The sequence below is a fragment of the Loxodonta africana genome, chromosome 16, assembly GCF_030014295.1.
Source record: "Loxodonta africana isolate mLoxAfr1 chromosome 16, mLoxAfr1.hap2, whole genome shotgun sequence".
NCBI classification, from domain to species: Eukaryota; Metazoa; Chordata; class Mammalia; order Proboscidea; family Elephantidae; genus Loxodonta; species Loxodonta africana.
Window position 1 is genome coordinate 5,130,865 of NC_087357.1, and position 10,484 is coordinate 5,141,348.

Genomic DNA, 10,484 nt, shown 5'->3' on the forward strand with positions numbered 1-10,484 from the left:
CTAAACTCTCGATGTGGGACAGAATGACATGTGGGCTCTTCAAATTCCCATGCTGGGCACACATCACAAAGGTTTGCTTTCTGTTGCTCAGCAGTGGGGACTGTCATGAGATTTTTAACAGTTCTATATGCAGCCGGAAACCCTGGCGGCGCAGTGGTTAAGAGCTCGGCTGCTAACCAAAAGGTCAGCAGTTCAAATACATCAGCCACTCCTTGGAAACACTATGGGGCAGTTTTGCTCTGTCCTATAGGGATGCTAGGAGTTGGAATCAACTCAACAACAGCAAGTTTAGGCTTATATACAGCCAGGGGTGAGAACTTGAGGACGAGATAGTTTATAAATATCCCCTTGATTTCAATTCAGGTCAAACAATGATATCCAAACCAAGAAAAGTTGGGGCCATTGAATGACAACTCAGAATGCTCTGGAGAACATTGTAATATTAACTGCACCCTTAGGCCCAAGCGAGGGCAAAATTGGAAGTGAATCCTGGCATATTTAGGAGGCAGGGCGGAGGGATTTAATTTCTCAGTCTAATGTTGGTAAAATAAAACTAACAAATGGGACTCGTCCCCTCCCTAATGTTCCATCTTGCAGTGTGGATGAATTTAATGTCACAGTGTTTTCAAGCCCTAAAAGGGTTTATAACTAGGATAAAATTTTGACATGAAATAAATTTTGATCCAAGTTTGGTTTTATTCAGAGGTTATAGCTGATAGTGCATTAAAGTGTCTGGAGTTACATGACAAATAGATTCTGTGGATTTCCTCGGTTTATAGGTAGCTGTGTACTGCCTACGAAGACGGGGGTGATGCATCCCTGCAGGGGAGCCAGACGGCACTGTCTTCCACAAGCAGCCCTTGGGGTGTGGTGTGGGTTGGTCCTGAGGAGAAGTTGTCCTGTTACTTGGGGCACCATTTGTGACATTCTAGAAAGACCCCACATATTTGTTCATCCAAATTGGTGCTGCATCAATCCTCAGCATGAAGCAGGCCCTTGGGGAAATAGATGCTGGGCCAGCTCCCTGTCCTCGAAAGTCAGCGGCCTATTTGGTGCTACAAGCAGCACCATTAAAGAGAAAGGTTAAAGTCAGCATTTTCACAGATTGCTTTTGGAATCAAGCAACTGATAGCTCCTTAATCAGCAACCTCTTATTTTCCTAAGAACAAGCTCTATTTTTTTCCCCTAAAAATGAATTTGAATTTATGATTAGGTAATAGATCCAACAATATATTGCACTGGGCAAATCTACTGCAAAAGACCTCTTTAAAGTGTTAAAAATTCACTTTGGGGACTAAACTGTGCCTGATTCAAGCCATGGTATTTTCAATAGTCTCGTATGCATACAAAAGCTGGACAATGATTAAGGAAGATCAAAGAAGAATTGATGCCTTTGAGTTATGGTGTGAGCAAAGAATATTGAATATTCCATGGACTGCCAGAAGAACAAATAAATCTGTCTTGGAAGAAGTACAGCCAGAATGCTCCTTAGAAGGGAGGATGGTGAGACTTCATCTCACATAGTTTGGACATATCAGGAGGGACCTGGAGAAAGACATCATGCTTGGTAAAGTAAAAAAAAAAAATGTTGCCTTCGAGACGATTCTGACTCATAGTGAGCCCTGGTGGTGCACTGGTTAAGCACTCAGCTGCTAACCGAAAGGTCAGTGGTTTGAATCTATAAGCATGCCCTGAGAAAGATGTGGCAATCTGCTTCTACAAAGATTACAACCTTGGAAACCCTGTGGGGCAGACCTACCCTGTCACGTGGGGTCACTATGAGTCAGAAATGACTCTGTGGCAATGAGTTTTATAGGTATTTATATTTGCTCTTAAGTTTATTCCTGAGAATTTAATCTTTTTCCTTGCTATTTTTTTTTTTTTTTTTGGTAATGGGGTTTTCTCTTCCATTATGTATTTTATGGCATATATGTTCCATTATTGTTTAATATATGAAGGCCTTTGATTCTGCACATTAACTTTATATCCTACTATATTAGCGAATTATAATATTGAGTTCATTTTATTATTGATTTTTTGTTTGTTCCGGATATACTATCATGTTTTCTGAAGATATAAATGGTTTTACTTCTTTTCTCTAATAATTATGTTTTAAATTGTTTTCTCTTTCCTGATTGTGTTGGTTAATACCTCCAATATAATGTTAAATATATCTTACTGAAAACAGTAAGCCTCCTTACTTTTTTCTGATCTTGGTGAGATGCTTCTAGCAGTTCCTTATATGTTTGCGTTGAAGAAATATCCGTCTTCTTATATTTTTATGGAGTGTGTTATCAAGAATGAATGCATTTTGTCAAAGAACATTTTGATATCTATAGAGATAACCATATAATTTTTATCTTTAGATCTATTAATATGGACAATTATATTCATATATTTTCTAGTACTGAGCCATCATCTTATTACTGGAATAAATCCTAACTGGTCAAAATGTGGTTTGTTTTTTCCTTAATGGGGTGTTTGATTCTCTTTGCTAAGATTTTATAAAGTTTTACCTTCATATTCATGACATTAGTCTCTCATAATCTTTCTTGTGCTATTTTTACCAACTTTAACTAGGGTGATATATTGAATTTTCTTGTTATGAATGGTTTCTTTATCTTTACATGTCCTACAATTCCTTCTTTAGGAAGGTAGTCACTATGCTATTTGGTGTATAAAAAACCAAAAACCAAACCCATTGCTATCAAGAGAATTCCAACTCAGAGTGACCCTACAGGACAGAGTAGAGCCAGCCTTTTGGTTAGCAGCGAGATCTTAACCACTGTGCCATATATTCCTAACTGTCATATCTCCATTTTGCATAGTGGCTTTTACTATTATAAAATGTTCTTGGTGAGATTTAATTTTTGTCATGGATTGAATCGTGTCCCCCCCCAAAAAATGTGGGTATCAGTTTGGCTGGGCCATGATTCCTGGTATAGTGTGATTTCCTATATGTTGTAAATCCTGCCTCTATGATGTTAATGAGGGGGGTTGGGTGGCAGTTGTGTTAGTGAGGCAGGACCCAACCTACAAGATTGGATTGTGTCTTGAGGCAATCTCTTGAGATACAAAAGAGAGAAGTAAGCAGAGAGACAGGGGGACCTCATAGTACCAAGAAAGCAGCACCGGGAGCAGAGTTCATCCTTTGGACTTGGGATCCCTGTGCCTGAGAAACTCCTTGACCAGGGGAAGATTGAGGACAAGGACCTTCCTCCAGAGCCGACAGAGAGAGGAAGCCTTCCCCTGGAGGTGATGCCCTGAATTTGGACATTTAGCCAACTTTACTGTGAGAAAATAAACTTCTCTTTGTTAAAGCCATCCACTTGGTGGTCACAGGAGCACTAGATGACTAAGACAGTTTTAGAGGCCTGGATTCTATCATGTAAAATATCAGGACTTCAGCTTCTGCTTTTCTGTTTGTGTGTGTGTGTGAGTTTTAATTCTGTTTTGATTTTTGCATTTGCCTGATATACCTTTGCCTAGTTGTTTTTATTATTTTAGCATTTCTGAATTAATTGGAGTGTATCTTTTGGGTATTTTGTGTGAGAGCCAACTTGAAAATCTTATTCATTAGGTAGGCTATAGAGACCTATTTATATTTGTTAAAACAACTGTCATGTTTGGTCTCAACTCTGAAACATTAATGTTAATTTATGTATTTAAATTACTTATTTTAATTTAAATAAATGTTATTTGATGACACATTTACAGAGTTTCATTCCATATATACTCAGTTTTCTTTGTTCATTTAAACATATTTATTTTGATATTTAGGAAAGTGTGTACTGTTATCCTTTGATGACCTTTATATTTATACCCTTCCTGTTGCCCATAACCCCCATTTGCCTTAGATGGGTCCCCACTATTTGTTTGGTTGGCTTTAAAAGTGATAGATACCCTTTGGCTTTCACTTCTTACATTGCAACAACAAATGAGCTTAGTTTTTGTTCCTCTTTTCCCTCATTTTTATTTGTATTATTTTTATTTTTCTTTCAGAACACAAAATAATTACATAGTATTATTTTACCATTGTCCCTATTTTATAATCTTTGCAGATGTAATCAAGTTAAGATGATGTCACCTGGATTAGAGTGGGCCCTAAAGCCAGTAACACTGCTGTCCTTATAAGAAGTAGGGAACGTGACACATAGACTCACAAAAAGTCCATGTGATGATGGAGGTAGAAACTGGGGAGATGTATTTACAAGCCAAGGAACACCAAGGGTCGCCAACAACCATCAGAAGTTATAAAGAGATAAGGAAGGATTATACTTTAGAGCCTTCGGAGAAAGCGTGGCCCCCGCCAACAACTTAGTTTTGGACTTCTACCTTCCAGAACCGTGAGAGAACAAATTTCTGCTGTTTTAAACTACCCAGTTTGTGGTGATTTGTTACAGCAGCCCCAGGGTATTAGTTACATGAAATCCTTTTGCAGAAGTTTCCTTAGGATCATGGATTGAACTGTGTCTCCCAAATATATCTGTCAATTTGGGTATGTCATGATTCCTAGTATTGTATGATTGTCTACCATTTTGCCACCTGATGTGATTTCTCTATGTGTTGTAAATCCTATCACTAAGATGTAATGAGATGGGTTAGTGGCAGTTATATTGATGAGATCTACAAGATTAGATAGTGTCGTAAAACCAATCTCTTTTGAGATATAAAAGACATAAGCGAGTAGAGAGACAGGGGAACCTCATACCACCACAAAAGCAGTGTCGGGAGCACAGCATGCCCTTTGGACCTGAGGTTCCTCTGCTGAGATGCTCCCAGGCCAAAGGAAAACTGACAACAAGGACCGTCCTCCAGAGCCAACAGAGAGAGAAAGCCTTTCCCTGGAGCCCTGAATTTGAACTTCTAGCCTACTGGACTGTGAGAGAATAAACTTCTCTTTGTTAAAGCCATGCACTTGAGGTACTTTTGTTATAGCAGCACTAGATGACCAAGACACCTAGTTATTTACTTTTCTCGTCTTTCTTTCACCGTTCCTCCCTTCCTTCCTTTTCTTTTCTTCCTTCCTTCCTCTTTCTCTCCTCCTTCTTTCCTTTCTTCCTTCTTTTCTTTCTTTTAATACCAGAACACTTATTGCACAACTAAGCATTTAATTCCTTAAGATGAACTGGATGTTGCAACATCTGTCCTCTTGAGTTTACGGACTGTTCCTTCACAGAATCCGTACCTCAATCTGAGATATACAATTTTTAGGTGTTTCATCTAAAATCTGGTACAAGTGGTAGTTCTCCTTTTAGCGTTGGCATTTGAGGTATACTTTCTCTCGTGCTTGTTGGGGTAGCCACATTTGCCACAGGACGACTTCTGAAGGTGGTAGGCTTTAGAGCCACAGTGGTGGCACAGGAGGTGTGTCTTATTATGACGTTTTCCAAATGATGATGTTCCCTTTGTCATCTCACTTCTGTGGCCAAGACCAAAAATCTTCCCAATTCATTTTTGATTAGTAGAGCCCTTCCTCTGTTAGATTCTTCAACAAGGATTGGTGAGAATTTTATTCCTTAAGTTCTAGCTTGTTTATAACTAGTTCTATAAGGCTTGGTATCTGAAGTAAGGTTTGGCTGGATAGAACATCCTTGGCTCACATTTCCTTTCAGAGAAGTTCTTGAACATGCTGTTCTACTGTGTTTTCTTGCTGCCAAGAGCTCTGATGCCATCTGATTATTTTTCCTTTTAAGTTTCTTGGTCTTACTGGTTGAACAGACACAAGAAACCTGGGGTGGACAGGGAGAGTGTGCTGTCACATTGTGGGGATTGCAACTAATATCACGTAACAGTATGTGTATAAATTTTTGTATGAGAAATTAACTTGCGCTGTAAACTTTCACTTAAAGCACACACACACACACACAAAGATTCTTGGTCTTCTTGTCCAGAGGTTCTGAGAAGTTTTTGTTTTTCCTATGTCCATTTCATTTTATCCTTAAGGTCTAGTAGATTTACTAAAACATCCTTTAGAGATGACTTTGCCATGTCAATTTTCTCAAGTACAAAGTAGCCATTTAAAAAGGCCATATTTTATTTCAGTAAGCTTTCTTTGAATTATAGCTTTAAATATTAACTGTGTTGCATTTATTTTATCATCTTTAGGGACACCAATTAGACATATGTTGTGTCTTTTGCTTATCTTTATTTCTATCACATTTTTAAACTATTTTCATTTGTTTTCTTAGCTATTTTCAAAATTTTACTTACTATTCCTCATTGTATTTTCAGTCAGATATATCTTCTCTTGGACATTTTGTGACTTAGGCTCTATTTTTTAGGAGTATCTTATCATTGCCTCAATATTATTCCCAAGTTAAATCAAATCTCATTTCTTATATTTCTGTTTTTTTGTCCATTTCTGCCCTGAGTGTTTGAAATTCTGATTCAAGATGTTTTTCATATCTGCAAATGCTTATTTAGAAGTAACTAATTCAGGTTAGATATTGTGTTATAATTTTATTCTGCTATGTGTGTTTTGAGTTGGAGGAGATTCACTTTAATAGATATTGTCTGCTCTTTTTTATTTACTTTGAAATGTTGTTTTTCCTGAACCAGCAATTATGAGTGATTATACCTAGGCAAGGATGAGGACTCTGAGTGCCACATTAGGTTTTGTGGTCAAAGAGCACCTGATTCTGTAGGTATAATGAGGCACAATTTCTTTAATCTATGGTGTCTCTTTTTTTTGGAGGAGTAGTATTTTTGTATTCTCTGATTTTTTCTCTATCACTTGCTTGTTTCGTCCCTTCATTAGCAAACCTCATTACCCTATTACTTCATTACCTGACTACCTCATTATCTCATTTCGCCTCACCAACATCTCCTCTGCCTGAGTCACCCCTCCTTTCCTGAGAAGTGGTGCTTCCCAAGCTTGAGGCTTCTGTTCCACACATTTTCAAGCCCCTTTCTTTGAATTTCTCAGTATCAGTTGCCCTAACCTGTCAAATATCATCCTTATTCTCAATATTTCTCCACTCAGATGGGGCTTTCTTTTTCTGGTGATGATTTTATCCATGCTCCCAGACACCTGCCCACCTCTCTTAATTCCTGTGCACTTGCTTAACTATTTCAGTGTGGGCTTTGGGCTGTGGAGCTCCTAGTGTTCTGTCATTAATTCTGTTGTGAGCTTGGAGCTGAGTGATTTCATTAGTTCTCCATGTTGAGCTATGATGGATTTTGGAGTGTGAGTGGAGAAAATCAGATGTAAGCATCTGCTATTTTTGTAACAAGAATGCTTCTTTTTACTTTTCTTTTCTATAGAGTTATGTTCATAATACATATGAAATTATGTGTATATGTGCTTTTTTTCTACTTTACACCGTACCAAGCATTTTTTTCCTATTACTATACTTTGTAAAAATGTTTTTAATGGCTTTATAACATTTCAGTGGATTTAACTATTTATTCATTTATTTAACTGTTCCTCTATGACTGGATTGATAGAATTTTTTTTTTCAAGAATTATTTCCTAGATTTCTGATAGTGCAATTAATCAATAAAACTGCATAAAATGTTTTAATTTTCTTTGTACAATTCTTCACTGTGTTAATTTAGCTAATCTGAAACTACATTTCCCAGAACTCCCTCTGTGGCTCATTCAGGGGTAGGATTGGCTACAAGAGGAATTTGCATGATATTTGGAAGGCAGAAGTGAAGCAGCAGCTGTTTTTAGGCTCTGACAGCTAAGGTAGGGTGCCAGGCACTGTGACACTTGAGTACTTTGCTGTTGGCCTGTTGGATCACCTCGCTGACCTGGGCAGCCACCAGCCTGCAGCTTCTCCAGCTCCTCCGGCTCCTATTCTATCCTCTCCTTCAGCTCCTCTGAGTTCTGGACAGGTGTGTGTGCACCTTCCTGGCAAAGGGCACCTGCTTTTCCTCCAGGTCATAGCACCATTGAGATTGAAGTGGTGAAAAGCAGATGGGTGGGTCCAGATTCCATAAAGTTTCCAGCATGTCCTTGTAGATTCCAGTTTGTCTTATGGATTCTAGTTCATCCTTGCTTTCTCCCATTTCACATCCAGATTTCCTTCCCAACCACTGGCCTGCACAGAGTCTCCATCTGTGTCCACACTCTGGAAGGTCTAATTTTAATAATGAATCTCTTGTTCTATTTTCTCCTAGTAGCTGTACTTCTAGGATCAAATCTTGACTGCTACAACTGCACGAATCTAAGGTATCGCTATGAGGGGCTCTAAATCACAAATTCAGGCAAACCACAGTCACGAGGGCTACAGGAGTCATGAGTGATCGCAGTCTGATACATGGCTGCAATTTGGATGATATTCATTATGAACCTTGGGTGTTTTCCTTCAACATCCATTGTAAGTGTTTGAGGCCAGGCACTATGTCTGCTTGGTCTCCATCCCAAGTCCAGTTTCTAGTGTAATGCCCAATATATGATGCTGTTTTAAGTTACCATCAAGTTGACTCCCACTCATGGTGACCCCACGTAGAACAGAACAAAATGTTGCCTGGTCCTGTGCTATCTTCATGATCTTTAGTACGTTTCTGCTATGCCTAACCTATAGTAGCCAGTACATTAAAATTCATTGACTTTTCTGTGAGAAATTCAGCTATTAGACTCTTTGGCTTAACTTCCCTTTTCTTGCCCCAGAGGTACTCTGAGGCCCATAGGGTCTTCTTCATCTGCTGTGAACTGAATGGAGGACTGTGTCATAACCTAGAAGTTTCTGAATTATAGTGAAACTATTCCATGTCTTGTCCCAACAGTAACTGATGCAGCAACAGACGTGGGTGGGTGGGGTGGATAATACATCTTGTGCAGTAAGTGGAAAACAAAATATTTATTCCGAAGTTTTTTTAAAGTGTCATTCCTGATGGCAAATGTGCCACAAACATATGCCAATGGAGTGTGCCTCTGGCACAAAGAATGCAAGTGAACAGAGATATTTTAATTTGAGCTACAGTGTGCATCTTGTCTGACAGTTTTATGATGGGTCTCATGGCTTCCATATGCTGTGGGTGATGACTAAGCTGTTTACCTTCATCCCCAACATGGGAAGCAAGGCAGTGGGGCAAGGGAGAGAGGAAGGGGGAAGGGTGTGGGTATAGACTATGCCAGTCCCTGAGCCGAGTGGTTTGTATTTGACTTTAGTTAATACAGAAACTCCAAGGGAGAGGCATTATCCTTATTTTGCACATAAAAAAACAGACTCAGAAAGGATAAGAAGCTTGCTCAAGTTCACACAGCTTGTGATTTGCAGAGCTGAGATTTTACCTCAGGTCTGTTGAACGGAAGGTGGATGAATGTCTTAGGCTGGGTTTTCCAGAGAAACAAAACCAGTAAAGTGTATAAATATGTATATGTAGAGAGAGAGATTTCTACCAAGGAAATGGCTCACGCAGTTGTAGAGGCTGGAACATCCCAAGTCCATGGGTTAGGCTTCTTCTGATGCACGTAGCCACAGGGGCTGGTGAACCCAAGACTGGCAGGTAGGAGAGCAGGGTTCTTGTTCACAGCAGATCCCATCATGGAGGTGATCACATAATATCAATTCTCATTATGAGAGTTATCACACCATCATATGACTATCAAATCACTGAGGATCATGGCCCAGCCAAGTTGACATACAAGTGGATGAGGTAGGAAAAGTTACAGTGCATTTAGTGATGGTATTTCTGTAATTTCCTTCTCCACGGACACCTTGTTACGATAGTCTGAAGAGAAGAGAACTTAGAAGATGTCCCCAGCAGGCATTGTCCCTAAAGCCTCCCGTGGACCTCTAGATAAGGGAAGTAAGCGGGCTCATCTCTGCATCGGCTTTCCAGGGCAGGGGTTGGAGAAGAAAGGAGGGTACCCTTGATGTTACAGCCCATACAGCATCGGACAGTGTGGGATTTGCACGAGACAGACATGAGGGTTGAGTCCTGGCTCCACTACTTACAGTGGGGTCTTAGGTCACCTAAGGACCTTGGAGGTCAGCTTCCTCCCTGCAAAGTGGAACGTTCCCCACAAGGCATCACTGGAGGTAAGCTGTCAGTGGGCAGCACAATGCAGTGTTCAATGAGCGTCAGCCACTTCACCTTCCACACCAGGTGTCCCAGGCAGCTATGAGCACTCAGGCCCTCAGCAGATCTTTTCAGAGCAACCAGGGAGAATGCTGCATCCTCGGAGGGAAGTCTGCTCCCAAGGGTCACAATCATTCCACATCTTTGTGGACTGACTGCCCAAGAACCATTTCCGGACCATCAAGCTGAGATTAAAGATGTGGTCCACCCATCCTCAGAGCCTCCAGCACAACCCTTATGATGGATGTCCTTGAACCAAATCTCAGAGACATGCCATTTCCACGACAAATTTAGTTATTTTTCTTCTTTTTCTGACCCAATATTCTTATCTTTCTGCCATACACACTGAAAAGTTTCAGGATAAATTTCCTCTCAAATTATTGCTGTACTTTTATCTCAGAAACCTGGTAGCATCTCCTCTTTTGTTTATTTTTAGAATATTAAGGGTT

The 10,484-nt window shown here is 39.7% G+C and overlaps 1 pseudogene; it reads right to left on the reverse strand.

Moving 5' to 3' along the window:
* Positions 1 to 5,118: 5,118 nt before the first annotated feature.
* On the reverse strand, positions 5,119 to 5,427 carry LOC111753227 (large ribosomal subunit protein eL37-like; annotated as a pseudogene).
* Between the last annotated feature and the right edge of the window lie 5,057 nt (positions 5,428 to 10,484).